Raw genomic sequence first — 14,633 nt, forward strand, 5'->3', positions numbered from 1 at the left:
AGCACTGCTGTGTATTGCTGAAGAGCCACCCTACCTGTGGCTGCATTATAGTGATGGCTGAACTAAGGGAAAAAAAATCAGAATCTCTCCTCCTAGTAAAAATCTAGACTATTTACAACATCAAAGTGCAATGTTGGGGTGACAGTTGCTTGAATTAAGGAATATTTGATCAAGTTTGCATGGAAAATGGGGATGAACTGTACAGCTAGTTAATGGCTTGTGGAAACTTTGAATAGTGATGTGGTTATGACAAAGAACAGTGGAAGGATTTTATAGTCTCACTTAGGGAGATCTTTGCAGGCAAGCTAGGTCAGGCTGAGTCTTTGACATGAAGAATGGTCTAGTTTGGGAAAAATAATCCTTTAACAGCCTATGTGATGGGATTGCACAAGGACTACTTATCACCTAAGGCAAAAAGAAGAGGGACAGTTGAAGAAAAAATAGTGATAGTGCCCTCAGAAAAGAGTGTCTGGACATAGTAACTTTATACATAATTTTCTGCAAGGATGTCACTATGAACTCTTTAAGAAAAAATGAAACAACAACAAACATTCCTCCCCCATCCCCCAAGAACAAAAATCAAGACTAGCCTACTGAAATTGAATCTTGAAGAATGTTTACTTTTGTCTGTTTTGCAAATTACCCATGGTGTTGTAGAAAAAACAGATATTTGTTCACAAAATAACCAGTGCCTACTTAACGCAGTATTTATTGACATTAACATGAGAAAAATTGAATAAGTCTGTGTTTTGAGTACACCCCCTTCCCCCTCATGGGGCAGTAACATCTGGATAAGAATAAAGAACAAGGATCGTGCCAGCTTGGAGTGATTTCTAAAGAAAAAGTACAAAATAAGTAGAACAGTGATAAAGTATAGTACACATTCATGAGATCAGCAGGAAAGAGATAGAATAAAGGTCAAAATACCAATCTTCTCTTTTGAAAAAACTCTGAAGCCAGGGAGGTGTGTTCTGACTCAAAAGGCAGAGAAGTATCTTAATTCATTGACTTTTGATGATGATTTGGCACCTACCTGTGACTTGTGTCTTGGGGACATCTACAGTTTACAAATATTCTTAGTTTTTGCTTCATTAGCTAGGAAATGGAAACTGCATTTTTGTATTTGTCACTCTGCAATTTGGCTTGTATTATCCACACTGTCTCTCTACCTGAGTTTACTGAGCTTATGTAGTGTTGCCTTGTGAACTGTCTTCATATTTTTTTCCTGTGGGATTATAAAGACCTTGTTCAGCAGACTTTTCCTTATCTAAGTCAGAGTGATTATTCTGAGAAGCCTCCTTGAGTTAACTGGAGTTTCAGTGGAACTGGCCACAGGGTGGAAAATCTTCTATGTGACCAATGATGTGGGCTTTGGCCCAAATATCCTGCTTCCCATAAGTGGTGGTTTTGAATTCTCCTAGATTTAATTTTTCACACTTAGGAGAGGAACACAGTTGTTTCATTTCCTAATAGTGACTGGAAGATGAAAACCAAGCTTCAGGGCCAGTGGCAGTTCCCAGGACTGCAGCATTAGCTCACGCACCCGATCATACAGCAGCGATGCAATCCGTTAGCATACGGTACACGGGGAGCTGTCAGGTCTGTAGCAATCCAATTAAGTTACATGGTTTCTAAAGCTAGATGATTTGAGGAAGCTTAAAATAGAGTTAACACTGTGCTGGCTCAACAGCTGTGTCAATTATCTGGTTGGACGTGCTTCCAACTCTGCCTGCTGAAGCATGTAGAGGTTTTTTTCTCCCCTTCTTTCCTAAAGCAAGACCACGGAGAACACATTTAGGAGTTAATTATTTCCTACCTTTATTATTATTTATTGAATGAGAATCCTTATATATATCAGAAAGAGACAGTATATTTGAAAGACACTGAGGAAAAATCCCAGACAGAATAAATGGATAGCATAATGCATTTTTCAGACGTTTTCTGAAACTGAAGTACTGAAGTTCCCGTATAATAGCTGAAGTGGCATTAATTTGCATGGAGGTCACTATTTGACCTTTGCTGTGGGAAGCCTACGTGTTTCTTGTCAAAATCTTTTCCTTCTAACCTTTAGTATCAGATACCTGCCTGCATTTCTCTTTGCTAGTCCCATTATCTTTGTATCTGAAATGCATGAGACAGAAAAGGAAAGTGGCTTTGTGGCATAGCTCTCTATTTTTACAGCATCTCTCTTTGTGGCAAGTTAATCAAAAGCCCTGTGTGAAGCCCTCTCTGAGCTCAGCCCTCCATCCTTCCCAGGTATTCAAGGACTTGCAAGCAGGTAACCCTATCACACTCTCACTGCAGGTTCCCCACAGGTGTGTGTGCTTCACTTTTTGTCTAGTAATTTGTACAAGGAGCTGCCTTACCTACTTTGTGGGAAACAGGCAAGATTACTGTACTTCTCAGAACCCTTCTTCTTTTTAGTCAGAGGGATTGTCCACCCACAGGAGAATTACCTAGCTCCTGGCTTGGTGAAAAGCCTGAGGAATGAAAAGAGTCACTCACTGAACACTAACAGCACCTGGCCTTCTTCGTCGTATTGGGAAATCAAAATAAATTTTAAACAAAAACACTGTGCTGCCAGCCCTGAGAAGCAAAATCATAGTTGTGACAAAATAGATGACAAAATTAATACTGCCTTTACTGAGAACACAATTTCAGCCCAGATACATTGATCTAAGAAATTACCAACTTGATCTCATCTCCAACCCCAGAGCAGGAAGCAGGAGAGCTGGCTGCATCTGTACAGGAGTGAATACAATGCACCGTGTTATGTTTCAGGAAAGGTGAATCGCAAGAATAAAGGAAAATTCACAAAATAAAGCCAAAGGTGGAGGAGCAGAGTGGCTGCACACCTGCTTTGGAGATTCCTAAACCCAACCCAGCTCTGCAAAGGTTCCTCAGAATTTAACACTTCCAGAGTTGGTAGAATTATTTAATTTTTATACCATGTAATGGAGAACACATCTTACTCTTGTATGCTGTATCAGACACTGATGGAAAATGAACTGTTTGTCTCAACAGTTTAGTTGGCATGAGCATTCCCATCAGCTCATGTCTTACAGAAAACATTCTGCTAAATGCAGAGGTTAGCTAAGTCTGGCCTTCTGTGAAGAATAAGCCAATATTGGTGTGGATATTGGTGGCTGGTTTTTGCAATGGCTTTTGAAGTGTTCAGCCATGGACTGCTTGTTGCTCAATTGCTCCCTTCCATTTTTGGTATCAAGATATTTGACAATACATGTTGATACATTGCCTCCTAGTATCCTGTTTGCCAGCCAACAAAGCTGACTCGAGAAGACAGACACACACACGCCTTCCAATACAGGAATCATGTTCTCAGAACAAATTCAAATATTCTGCTGTAACCTTGAGTACAACATCATATGCAGAAAACAAGGGTTGAAAAAAAAAAAAAATTAACAAAAATGGCCCATCTGCAGTCACTGGCAAAACTCCCGAGGGAAAGCTAGGAAGAAAAGGAATCAGGAAAAAATTTAAATGCAGTTTTCTCTTTTACTGTGTTTTAAATCCCATTTTCTTGGCTTCTCTTTGTCTTGCTTTGTTGTTGTTTGTCGCTAGCCTGCATGTTCTCGAGGCTTTATAATGCTTCATCTTAAGGGGGAACCTGGAGAGCATATTTTCCCTGCTAACAAATAACCTGGATCTTTTTCATCACTGAAGCCAATCAGAGGCGGGAGATTGCACTTGGCAGAGGGCTGAGATTTGCATATTAACAGCGTAGTTATTGAAGAATAGCTGTCTTGCATTTAGACCAAACCATGCCCTCCGATTCGCCAGCACTGGCTATCAGCCAATGCAGATGAGGGATTCAAAGGTCAGATGGTTTTTATTGTTTGTTTGTTGTTTTTTTTTTTTTTTTTTTTTTTTTTAATTTTTAAAGAGAGAATTGTGCACTACTAATGATATCAAGTCAGATAGTGAACCCCACTTGCAGAAAGCAAAGAAAGTGGAGTGAAGCTGCTTGGCTGTGGCTTTGTCACAGCACAGCCGCTGTGCCCTCTTGTTGGCTCCGACGAGTCTCCCTGCCTAATGTATCATATTGTGTATATTAATGTTTCAGCTTTACAGTTCCATTTCCATTAGGGGAAGATTGCCCGTGAGCCTCTTAGTGGATAAATAGGAATTTACAGCTTTCAAAAATTCTCTTAAAGCTTGCAGGATCCACAGAAGAAGGAATTACACATGACTATTTTTGAAGCTTTAAAAGGTCCAGAGGGCCTAATTGTGCTCTCAGATATGTCTGTGCAGCTCCGATTGAAGTCTTGGGATATAATGCATGCTTATGTGACAGCTAAAATGAGTTCTTTTTAAATGAAAAAAAAATAATCCTTCAGTTATTAAAAAATTAGATTGTAAAGTCTCCAGGGTCAAGCCAGCAACTTCCCAAGAGCTATTCAGAACATAACAAAGTGAGGTCTTGGTTGGAACTCATCTCTGTACCAACCTGCAAATAAAAAATAAATGCTGAACATGTTAGTGAAATACAGTAATGACAGTAGTACCTTCTTCTGCAGATTTGTGCATCTATGTTTGTGTGCTTAGACTTGTCCAGGCAGTTCTGTGGCAAGGAAGGAGGGGACAACCCTAAATTGCAATAATGAAATAACCTTAACAAGTGTGTTCATGCTTCATTCAATTACATTAAACAAGACCAATACTGGCAGAAATATTTTCCTTGACCTCTGTTTTATATCAGCCAAGTCTTATGCAACTGACAAGAGGTTAAACCTTGTTTTGTTGTTATCTGTGAGTATTTCTAAGTACAACTGCACTCAATGTTAGGAGAGAGAAATGAAGAAGCAAATTTAACACAGCCAAAAGAAATACAGTTCAGAAATATATTCAGGCCCTGAAGTTTGTGTAGGTTTTTTTCATTAGTCCTTGATTTTGCAAGCTAGTTTACACTACAGGTGAAATACAAGTTGTGCATGAATTTCCCCATGGCATTTCTGTGTGCTTTTCAAAAGCTGCTTGCTTAGGGGTGAACAGGCTTAGGGCCTGGGCTTTAAACAACTGAAAAGATGTCTTTTTCTGTAAATAACTTAGAAGAGGATTCCCAAGCTATAATTACATCTTACTGTCATCAGGGCTACATTGAACAGAAATTCTTCCAGCAACTTTTTCTTTATTCAGCTAGCTACCACTAAAAAGCAAAGCAAGAACCCGTCAGGAAATAAATAACCCACACCTGCACAGCTGGATCAAGAGTGGCTCCTGCTCCTTACCTAAATCAGTGCAATAATTTCCTTATTTTGTCCTCCATGTGTGTCCTTGTGTTGCTCAGTATAATATGTGTCAGTATTATTTGTTGTCACTTCTCAAACTAAAGCTGTGACACTAACCCTGCCAGCCAAGGGAAAAAAACTACACACAGAGGCAACACAAGCCAGTATTGTTTAAATCAGATGAGCCCAGTGGTGTGTAAATTGCGTCTGTTGCATAAGTGTGCTCACTGGTAGACCCAAACTGATGGGCTGGTAAGCATACATAATTAGCTCAACACCTGTGGATGTAATGCCATACTGCTTTGGTGAAAGAAGTACTGTCGAAAATAATAGGCAGGAGATCTTTCTATCAGATTTTCTTCCTACCACTAGAAATCATAGCTGCTGTGTGCAATATTTAATACCTCATGGTAGTTTCCACCTTTCAGCCACAGCCACTTTTCACTTGCCAACTAATCACCACCTAGAATTGTGCTGAAACACGTTGTAAATGAGCATTCAAAGGTTTTCTCTGCCTCTACATCATAACCATCTCTACAGAGGAAAGGACTGCTTACAGCAGCCCTGCATGGTAATTTAGGCCAGGAAAGAAGCAGGTTTTTCCATTTCAAATAGCAGGAAGAGTTCAGATTAGCCAGCACTGTCCTTGGGAGCAGAGGTGCAGCTGCAAAATCCTTCCTTAACTCTCTGCTCAGACGAAGCATTCAGCGGTGTCTTTGGGAGCAGCGTTGGGCTCTGGGGAAGCACTTGTTGCTGCCAGCACTCCTAGGCCCACCACCTTGTCCTGGGAGGAGCTGTATTCGGCCACTTGCCCCATGGCTTCCCGGATGAAACAGTGCGGTTAGGTGCTCTTGCCACACTTGGTTGTCTCTTGCCCGGGAGATGAATAAGCAAAAAAAAACCAGACCCTCTAGCTAAGGGTATTCCCTAAAAGGTGCTGGTTCAAAGCCATGGCTGAAGGGTAGGTGGAAGCCTGGTAGATAAGACATACAACTACTCCTCACGGGAGGATTCCCAAAGAAAGCACCTATCCCGTGGATGGGGTGCAGCTCATCAAGCTGCACAGGCTGCTATGCGTAGCACAAGGAGCGTTTGAGGTGAGGGAGGCCTCGAGGAAAACTTGCGGCAGGATGCTCAGCTCAGGGTGCCTGCAGCTCTCACCCCTCCCGGCCCCAGCGGCTCCTCAGGGCCCGCTCCCCACCGCCCACCCACCGCCGCTTCTCCGCCCCTCCGGCGGAGCGGGCTGCGCTCCCCGCGGCTGCGGCGGGGCTTCACCCCGCTTCGTGCGGCCCCAGCGCCCGCCCCAGGGGCCGCGCCCGGCACCTCCCCGGCGGGGCTGCTGTCCCCGGGACGCCGTGACGGCTGTGCGCTCCCCGCCCTTCTCACCGCCCCTCTCCCCTTTCCTCCTCCTCCTCTTCCTCCTCCTCCTTTGGGAGCCTTGCCTCCCCTGCACACCTGCCTTGCCATTTGTCGGCGGCTTTGCTAGGAGGGGAGAATTTTCCCTCGGTCCCTTGCAGCATCCCTCCCCGGCACACACACATACACACACGCACACACACACACACACACGCTCGCTCACACAAGTCGGACAAGCAGAAGCACCGCGCTGCCCGTGCCTCGGCAGCCGCCGCCTCTCCGCACCCCGGCCCCGCGCTCCCTGCCGCCGCGGGGCGTCCTCCGCCTGCTGCAGCGCCGCCGGGCCCGGCAGCCGCCGAAGGGGGGCGGCGGCGGCGGCGGCTCCCGCTGCTCCGCGGCCCCGCACCGGCAGCCGTAGGTAGGTACGGCGGTCCCGCGGCGGCAGCTCGCCCCGGGCGGCTCCCGGCGCTGCGGAGGGACGGGGACGGAGGGAAGGAGGGAGGGCAGGGCGACAGGAGCGGGGCGAGACGCGCTGCCCCAGCCCCGCCGGCGGCGTTCGCCTCGCCCGGCTCCTGCTCCGGCTGCGCTCCCGCGGGGCCCCGCGTCGCCTCCGCCGCTGCTCGGCGCCCCCCGGGTACCGGCTCTTCCCGGTGAGTCAGAAAGTTTGCTCTCCTGGGCGCCCGGTGTTTGTTATTGTTTGGGGTCTGCCTGTTTAGGCTGGGCTTTTATTTTCCCATTCCCGCTAGCGGGCTATTTATTTATTTATTTCTATTTTCTTCCTCTTTTTTTTTTTTTTTTTTTTTTTTTTTTTTTTTTTTTTTTTTTTTGTCTTCTTAATTGCAGTCGCTGCTGCAGCGCGGGTAGAACCCGCCTCGCTGGGCAGCTTCCCCCGGGGCACACGCGTGGGCGGGCGGGCAGCGCACCCAGGGCGGCCGGAGCTGGGGTCCCTCCCGCTGCCCCCCTTCCCTCTAAGAGCTGTGTGGCTGCGGCTGCGATGTCGCCGACAGCCCCCCTGCAGTTGGCAGAACAGTTTTTGGTGGCAGCTCGGGAGGAGACTGTCCCATCCCTCTCCTGTTTCTCCTCGTTCCTTGAGAGAGTGTTTTAGAACAGGTTTCAGTGAACCTATAGGTGACAGGATCCCGGTGTCACCGAGACCTGCGCTCCGTTTTGTAACTAGCAGTGTTACTGTAGCGGGTTATCAGCTGAGGAACAGCCGTATTCGACCCTGGTGAGGAGAGGGATTGGTTGTGGGTCATGTCCATCTTCCTCCTCTTTCATCTAATTGCTAGAAGTAGCTTGCTGTTGTTTGGAGTAGAAGAAGCTCGCTTGCATCTTACTCTTTTGTTCTTTAATTCTAAATGTGGTTTGGTGGGGGCTCCTAGTTTCTGATAGGAAACTATCAGAAACTATAGAGGTTGAATAAATCCATCTCTGAGCAGGAGAGGCAAGAAGCTTTCAGGTCCTTCTCATGAACTGTGTATTTTCTATGTTGTGTGTTGTTACTTCTTTTTTTTTTTTTTTTTTTTTTTTTTTTCCTTCCTTATCACTGGGAGTTTTACTGTAATGTCTCAAAAGCTTTGTTGGTTTTTTTTTTTTTTACGATGAACCTCGTTTATTTTTTTACTCAAATTTAAAATGGAGTGATAAAATGCATAGGTGTTAATAAGTGAGTTGAAAGGACTTTGAAACAGTGCATGTTGTTCATGGTGTGAAATTGTAGATATACATAAAAGAATAATAACTACTCTGCAGGTTTTATTTTAAACCTTCTCTATGACTTTGTGCTGAACTCTCTTCATCTGTCTCTCAGCTTTTAAGTCTGATTGTTTTTGCACTTGAGGTCTCCTCTTTTGTTGTGGGAATGCATTGGTAGGCACCCACATTTTCCCGGTTCTCATAATCTTTTATTTGTTCATTTTGCAAAGACTTGCCATAGTCAAAAATAAGTGAAATTTGCTATTATGCCTTTCAATTTTAGATCGCTTTTCTTGGTGCTTTTATTTATTTCTCTATTTGATAATTTTTTTATTTATGTTACAACTGAAGAGGGAGGGGGAGAGTGGGGAATTGTCTCTGACTCTTCTATCTGTCCAAATGTACAAGAAGAAAAATAAAAATTGTGTAAAGAAATTAAAACACTGAAACAACCTAGATCCGAATTCCAAGAACAACAATTACGGTGGCATGTGTGCTTGCCCGCACCAGGCATTCTGCAGCATGTGGTATTTACAGAACTTGCAGTGTACAGTAGCTCTCCAGTAGTAAGAGAACGCTTTGTATCCTTGGAAGTGAGAGAGTCTTTGACAAGTCAGCAAAACTATAGATACAGTCAAGGGACGCTGATACACGTGTGAGTGTGTGCATATATAAATATCACCAGATTGCTTGAGTTCATTTTTCCTTAGTATAGTTTGTCTTCCTCAGCCTGAAATATATGCATACTTTCCCCTGAATTTTGAGGCATTTTTTGCTGCTCTTCTCTGTTTGCATGTGTTTTAGTCCTAATCTCACTGTAAAATACAAAATAATCCGGTAATAGATTTAGAAGACTTTATTGCCAGGCAAACCAGGCAATAGATCATGAAATCAGACAATAGTATTTTGTTTCCTAGCAACACCCTACTGCAAACAGAAAACAAAACGGTGGTGGATGCTTCCACATCATGATAGCTATATGTCGAAATCTCCAAGTAGTAGATACTGAAGTACTAATTGTGCTGGGAGATTCACTCCTATTTGTTTCAGCTGCTTAGTTAATATTTTCCTTTTGTGAGAAAGATTTGGTGGGGTAAATGCAGTTAAACGGTTAAAATTTCACTCTGGTCTCTTAATAATAATGTCTGTTAGAATGAAAAGGGCACAAAATTAAGTAGAATTTTTGCCATTAAGAATGATTTGGAGTTGTCTGTTCTTATTGCAGGATTGTTTCTAAATCTGTGCTATTACGGACCCTTGAAAATCAGAGACATCATCTCCTGTATCCAACTTCCAATATCTTTCTGGATTTCCTGTTGTTAGTCATCCTTTAGCTTTGTGTTTTAAAGCTATGTTTATTAGAATGTATTAAAAAAAAATCCTTTGTGGCTCCTAGGAATGGAAAGTAAAATCCTAAGCGCCTCTTTGCCATGTTTATGTTCTTGGCACCCAGTTCAGCCCTTCCAAGGAATCAGTGCTATCACTGTGCAGCGGGATTGGGTCCTAAGCCATCATCTTTCTAAAAGTGATTTTGATGATGCAGTAAGTCCCTTAGTTAAAGTGCCTGAGCACTGAAATGGCATCTCGACCCTGAATCAATCTGGGATGCACTTTGTGCACTGCCATCTATCTGAAAAAATCCATTAGTGCAAGCTGGAGATCTGACCTGGGATGGGTGCAGGTGTTTGTGCTCTGGAAGCTGCTGGAGATACTGACTGCCATAGAAAAAGGAGGTGAGCAGGCATGGATGTGTAGTTGTATGTACAAGGCAGTAGAGAAGTTTCTATGCTTTTGTCTCTCTTTTATAGGAGAAAATGGCAAAGAGGTGTTTGCCGAGTTTTACCTACAAGTCTTCACTATCCAGCAGTATTTACAGACATCACACAGTAAATTGAAACAGAGGTAGTTTTCCTATTGGTTGCATCAGTGATTCTGTGAAAGTGAAAATAATATTCCAGTCTGGGAAACTGTAAAGTCACAAGAAAAATTTGCTGTGGGGAAGACAGCAAACTTAGTCAAGTATGCATTATTAAACAACAGTATTCGCGCTAGGCATGCGAAGGGTATTCTCTGAACAGGGGGGTTCACAGCATTATTTAAGAGATGCCATGTGCAGTCACAGGCAATTTATTTATATTCCCCATAGGTATTTTCCTGGATCATCTCAAGTACTGAGGTACAAAAGGGTTACAGCAGATGCCACTTGAATAAAAAGGGTTGAAGTGGAATGGTCAGAGAGTATTATAATTCTGATAAATATCTATGGGCAGCTACTTTTTTGTCTATATTTGAAATCACACATTTTAGTGCCATAGCATGTGTGGATGGTTTAGTTTGGAACATGCTAATTGAATTTTGGAAGGCTTTGTGGATTGAGAGGAAGTAGTCATTTTCCAATTTTTCTTCTCCATTTCTTTCTCAGATGGCACTACTCCCAAAACTTGAATCTTACAATTAGATAGTCCACAGATGAAGCTTGTATATGGCTGCCTAATTACAGTCCCTGCTTCACCTCTGCCTGTGTTTGCCAGGCAGCAGAATGAGAGAAGGCAAAGAAAACAAAAAGTACAAACAAAAAACAAGGGAGAGAGAGACAGGTCATGAAGTATTCTGTGTATAAACAACGGAAGTCATTTGGAAGTGATTTTAAATACTCTCCACAAAACTCCTTTTACACCAACTGCATTTGTTGGTGGTGGTGAATATAAAGCTTTCATCTGCTGTAATGATGGAGGCAGCCAACCCATGGCCCAAACCAAAGACCACCTTCTCCCTTCTCCCCACTAAAGATCATTTTAAGTGGAACAGTGAGTTATGTCTGTTCCATTTAAAGGTGTTTAGGAGACAGGAATTAAGAAATGGACAGCTTTGTTCTCTCTCTTAACTGCACAATGATGTTCGTGGCTAATGAGTTATCAGGGAATATGCTGCATATCTTGCTGAGATACACGAGCCTTTCCAAATTTTTCATAAGGCTTTCTTTTATTACTGTTTTTCAAATTGGGTACTGAAGTAATGAGAATATAGAGTTACTTACTATATGTTTAAACACACAGGCTATATGATTACTGTATTGAGGGATAAATACTTAGGTATGTATTTCCTGTTCTTCTTTTAAGAAAGGAACAAAAACATGATGCAAGTTTTGGATTCTCTTGAGACTTTGTTTTTAAAGTCTTGTTACCTTTAATCATTGAGCTGTCAATTCGTGCCAAATACAGAAAGTGATTACAGTGATACAGATCCAAGTGATTACAGAAACTGAAGATTTGGTTCAGCAAAGTTGACTTGCACACCCAACTTTTTTTTTTTTTTTTTTTTAAGTGTATGCTTAAGCTCATGTCTACTTGCTGAAATCAAATGGATTTAAGAAAGTGGTGAAAGTTAGACATGCAATTAAATGCTTTGTTGAATAGGGCAAAACCAATGTCTTTGAAACTAATGTCTTTCCTTTGTAGTAAACAGAACAAATTCAGGACAATTCCTCTAGGATAGCAGAGTGAAGGGAACAAGTAGGGGGAAAAGGCAAGTTCCTGGGGCAAGGGGTACCAAATCAGGAACTTACTGGTGAGTGATAGTGATGCTGGAAGGGATTGAGAATTAATAAATGAGTTTGGAATGGAATTTAATTACAGAAAAGTATGGTTTGTGCTTGAGTTGTCAAGAAAAAGGTACCATTTTGGTGAACAAAGAGGTGGGATTTCCTTTTTAAAGAATCTGTTGTGAACACATGAAAACTGAATATCATCTTAACAGGAAGGTATTGACAATTTGATGGATGCTCAAGGAAGAGCAACAAAATACTCATGGGTCTGGAGGAACTAGCTTGAAGGGAAATATTCAAACATAGACATCTGTAATCTGGGACTGAATATGGGAAGATGGGTTAACTATGTGTCTGTGTTTGAAGTGTATTTTAGTCAAAGCAGTCAGATTTTTTTTCTGCCTTATGTGAGAAAATACCTATGACTAAATGGAGAAATTGAGGACATAAATTTTAAGATTAATTCTGGGCCAAAACTCAGTAATAGAAAAATGTATTGTAGCTTATATTATTCTGGGTGTAGTACAAACCCCCCCACACCTCTTCAGATGTTTAAAATTAGAGTAGGCAAATTGTTGGCAGGTGTACTGGAGAAGGCAAGCCTGCATTTTCAGGGAGGTGAAGTACAAGATCAACCAGCCCCTTTTCATGCTTCTGTTCTGTTCTAGTTTTAGCTGAAAGTTACAGGAGGTCAGATCCCAGACTAGCCAACCTTGCCTTGGTTTCCAGTTCTGAGACTGTTGGGTTTTGTGCTTTTATAATGCAGGGTCATTATGTGGGCTCAGGTTCAGCCATTGATGGGATGGTGCATGTACAAGGATTAGCTATAGTAGATTCTTTTAGTAAACAGCTATGAGTTTTTAATTTGTTTGTTTTTCCTTTTGGGAACGATGAACATTTCAGGTGGTATAGAAGGCACGGGAGTAACAGCTTCCTCTTTCTTGACAGTTTCTGCAGCACTTTTTATCATTTGAGGACACTTAGTGCCATCAGGTGCAATTTGGATAGCAGGTACTGGTCCTTCCTTCCTGTCCCCCGTCACGATGCCCTGATCTCAGCACAGCTGTCTCCTGTGATCTGGCTAGTCAGTGTGCAGTGCAAGTCCTGATGACCACTGCCACCAATGGTGTGTTTTCTGGAAGAGACTGAGAAAGGGGGATAGACACAGAGATGATCTTTCCGAGGATGCATTGCTTTTAACGTCTCCATCATCCATGTAAACTGGGAGAAGACTTAGCCAGGGAATGTGCAGGTTCAAGGTATAATGACAGCTTTCTTGTGGAATGACAGTTTTTCCTGGAAGGAAGTTTAATACACTGGTTTATTGCAAATCATGTTACTCGAAGCAAGCATTCAGAAAAAAAAATGTTCTGCAGACTGATATCATCAGGGAATGTTTTCCAACAGCCATGCCAATTGCAGAAGAGGAGGTGGATTTCCCTCTGCTGTGCTTTATGGATACCTGACAGCCAACTGTTTAAACAAGGCCTATTTTGGTAACCATAAGGTAAAAACAAGTGATTCAGAATAACCCTTCTTAGCATGTTAATGATTAAAACAGTAACCCTGCAGCAGTATCACGTACAGGGGAAGGCTGATCTGGGATATCTGGGCTGATCTGGCTGAGCTGGTTGGTGAGACTGACCTTTGGTTTAAGTACTTGACAGTGCAAGAAAGGAGTGTTTTGAAGTAGTGAAAGACAGGTTTAGGTCTTCTGTGTGCAGTATAATGTGGAAAAAAAATTGGTCTGTCTATTAAAACCAGTACACTCCCAATACACTCCAGGTGTCTCTGCTTATATAAAAATCCTCTGAGAGGTAAGCCAGGTTCAGTCCTTGCTGGTGCTTGTCTCTGCGAGTTGGTAGATAGGTTGGTGATGGAGATCTGAGAAGAGGTTCATTTTGAAGGAATGAAATTGAAGGATTTTTTTTTTTTTTTTTAGGCAGAACATAAGGATTAAGACTGAAGTTGATTGCCAATGCATTGCTTCTGCTAGAGAGACAGTTTTTTTGGGACACAAATTATTCATTTGTGTGTGTTAATAACACTCTTCTGTGTAATCTGTTTAAGATCAGGCTTGTTGGATGGGATAGTTTAGACTGAAAGGTACTGTGTAAATGTAAGATTATTGTGTCCCCTTTGCAGGAAGAAGCTAGGTCAACAGTAATCTTAATTACAACTTGTTTCTGTTAATAGATCTTTATTTTCAGAGTTAAGTTAAATGAGACTTTAAAGTGCTTTTATACAGGTACTTTTAATGTAGTGTTACCATTTAGGACGTGGGGTTTGGTATACTGGATCTTAAGAATACTTGTGGAGGAGCAGTTTCTCCATGTCCAGAGTGGATAATCCACAACTATTCTGGTATGGCAGATTGTCTCTGTGTAGGCTTTAAAGGGACCAGTGCACTACACACAGTGTAAAAATGCTTCAGGACATAACAGCTCTGCCTGGGGTAGCATACAGTGAGGATTTAATAGTATTTTTAACAATTTTGTTTAGATTTATTAATTCCTTTTAGGAAGCATTTTGTCAAGGAAGCAAAGAAGAAATGAAATAGAAGGAGCTGATAAAGGCGTGGGGTGAATTTAGGGAGGTCTATTGCAATAACCAGAATGAGAGCATGCTCTTAGAACGAGCATCGGTCCTTCTGCCCTTATAAGAAATATTTCAGCAATGACAAATAAGTTTGTTTCATCTGAAAGCAGCATATTGCTTCCTAATATTTTGCTGGTCTGACATTCTGTGAAATTGTGTTATATCCTAATTCAGTTGCTGCTCTGTATATA

General features: G+C 42.3%; 1 protein-coding gene across 2 annotated transcripts in view; it reads left to right on the plus strand.

The window, feature by feature from the left end:
- Window positions 1-6,939: 6,939 nt before the first annotated feature.
- ENOX1 (ecto-NOX disulfide-thiol exchanger 1) overlaps window positions 6,940-14,633 on the plus strand; it is a 359,071-nt gene continuing 351,377 nt past the window's right edge. For both annotated transcript variants that reach the window (XM_053971584.1, XM_053971585.1), the window contains exon 1: window positions 6,940-7,023. The gene's annotated coding sequence lies outside the window, so the exon portion shown is untranslated. The remainder of the gene's footprint in view (window positions 7,024-14,633) is intronic.

Source organism: Vidua macroura, chromosome 2 (genome assembly GCF_024509145.1).
Source record: "Vidua macroura isolate BioBank_ID:100142 chromosome 2, ASM2450914v1, whole genome shotgun sequence".
Lineage (NCBI taxonomy): Eukaryota > Metazoa > Chordata > Aves > Passeriformes > Viduidae > Vidua > Vidua macroura.